The sequence below is a fragment of the Sinocyclocheilus rhinocerous genome, unplaced genomic scaffold (genome assembly GCF_001515625.1).
Source record: "Sinocyclocheilus rhinocerous isolate Xijiao unplaced genomic scaffold, SAMN03320098_v1.1 scaffold600, whole genome shotgun sequence".
Lineage (NCBI taxonomy): Eukaryota > Metazoa > Chordata > Actinopteri > Cypriniformes > Cyprinidae > Sinocyclocheilus > Sinocyclocheilus rhinocerous.
Window position 1 is genome coordinate 299352 of NW_015653464.1, and position 2591 is coordinate 301942.

A 2591-nucleotide genomic window follows, 5' to 3' on the forward strand; every position below is an offset into this window, starting at 1 on the left:
GCAGCCACCATGGATATGAACCAGAGCTGCTATCAGTGTTGTCTCTTTCTGCTGTCACTAAGAAAAGAAAAAGTGTCATCCACATTATTTTATTTTGATTTTGATATAAAAGGAGAATCAATCAATTCACATAATACAATTCTATGTTGTACATTTTCATGAATTGAATCATATGAAAACTTTGACATGCAAGTGATTAGATTAAACCTGCTCTTACTATCAGTCCAAGGCATTTCATCTTCTATATCATCTGTGAGAGAAAAAAAAAAGTTTAAAAAGTGTTCAAAAATGAATTTAAACATTTGTATTTAAAACAAAAGTCTTATTTGTTAACATAAAAAGAGAAAATACCTGAGACATAAACATTTATATGATGGCTATACATAGAGAAGTGTGGTAGTTCACATCTGTAAGAGCCTTCATGATGCTTTGATATATTTGTGAAAGTTAAATATGAAGTCAACATATTTGGATCAGATGATGAATAGTTCTGTGATGTTGACATTTGATCTGCTCCAGATATTGAAATCCATTCTTTCATGTTTTCTTTGGTCCATGTCACATTGATTGTCTGTTCATCACAATATGTCAGATTGCAGGAGATCTTGAAAGGCTTGTTTATGAAGGCTTTATGGACAGTCCCTCTCTGAACTTTCAAGAGAGGACAGTAGACGGCATGACCTAAAATATATAACATTGCAGCAAATGTATGAACACAATGATAACAGTAAACAGTAATGATTTTGAAAATAATAAATAATAATTATGTTTAAATGAGACCGTTTCGGTTCGGTTCAGTATAAACTTTTACTAAAATCAAATTAAATAGAAATCAAATTCAATAGAATAGAATAAAATCAGATTCAATTGATTATGCCAGAACAAGTGAATGAAAATCACAGCATCAATAGTTGATTTTGTCTTAGACATCATTCATGCTATGAACTCACCTTGTGCATCAGTGCTCACATGCAGGATGAAAGCGAGGAACAACGTCGTCTTCCTCAAATATAGCCAATTCATCTTAAATACAAGCCAGGGACACAACAGCTGTTCTCAAAATATAAATGAATCCAGTCTAATCCTTACAGTTACCATCCAAATCACACAACTGATCATTGTGCTCTTCAGTCTTATAGTTGTGGTTTCTATTTCCTTTACGTGACATGCACTCAGTGTGTGCTTTTGCACATGTAGTGAGCTTCACATGATTTTGGACATGATTGTCTTCGGAATAAATTACATTTTAAATATATTCAAATAGAAAGCAGTTATTTTAAATAATAAAAATATTTCACAATATTACTGCTTTTGCTGTATTTTGGATCAAATAAATGCAAGCTTGGTGAGCAGAAGAGAATTCTTTAAAAAACATTAAAATTCTTACTGTTCAAAATCTTTTGACTGGTAGTGTACTTGACGCAGTTATATTACATTTGAGGAATACACAAAGCAAAACAAGAATATGTAAGTATTTTATGAGTTGGTGATTTCTTAGGAGACATTAGTTCACCCCTAAATCTAACCCTGGATACTTGCCATGTGTTGTCCCAGCCTTGATTTATTTATTACCTTTATTTACACAAGTACAAACAGCATTTCACATTTCTTTCTATATTTCCATTTATATGAATTTAGTAGACATTTTATCTTTTCAAAAGATACATCCTTGCACCTAAAGTGTGGATATTGATAACTTAAAAGTACATATTAGTACCTAAAAGAAAAGGTACTGCATCAGCAACAGCTTACCTTTATTTCTAAGAGTATGCATAGCTGTAAGCAGGCCTGATATTATATGTAAGTATGACTGATTTTCAATAATTTCACAAAGTGTAAATAAAATGTTATTTATTCAAAGATACAGTCTACCTCTGTGTACATTTTAGTCATATACGAACACAGCTTTGTTAAACAATGAAAGTATTCTGTAAACTTTCAGTATCATGTCAATATGTTGCGAATAACTTTAAACTGGTTACTGTTGGTAGACTGAAGCAATATTTAGAGCAATAGCTCCATCTCCTGGGGCCAGCTGCATAAACACAGCCACTATATTAAGACTGTCTGACCAACTAACAGTTAGCCAATTAGTCAAAATTAATTAAGAGCAATTTACATTTGTAAGTAACTGACATTAAAAAAGTCTAAAAGTAGAAAATTAGATTAACTTTAAAAACTAGTCTAAGTAGTTTATGCGTCAATGGTTTTAGGTGTTTTTCTGTTCTGTCAAGGGATGTGTTGACATTGTTAGATTGTTCTTAGGGCTCAACAAAAGTGGGACATCCAGTTAAATGAGACAAATAAGGTTCACGATCAATTGCATTTGCTTTTTTCTGTGTTGGATTTAAAGGAAATTTAAAACGTACTCGGTTACTAACGTAACCTCGGTTCCCTGAGATACGGGAACGAGTACTGCGTCTTGCTTAAGACGCATATGGGAAAAAGCCTTTTTTCTCCTGAACTGAAGCCTATTTCATTCACGCAGTGAAACTGCACGGCCATTGGTTCGTGCAGGGCTTTAAAAACGAACCAATGGCGCGGCAGCGGAGCTGCACGAGCCTATGGCGACGAAGCCCGCCAAAGCCCGC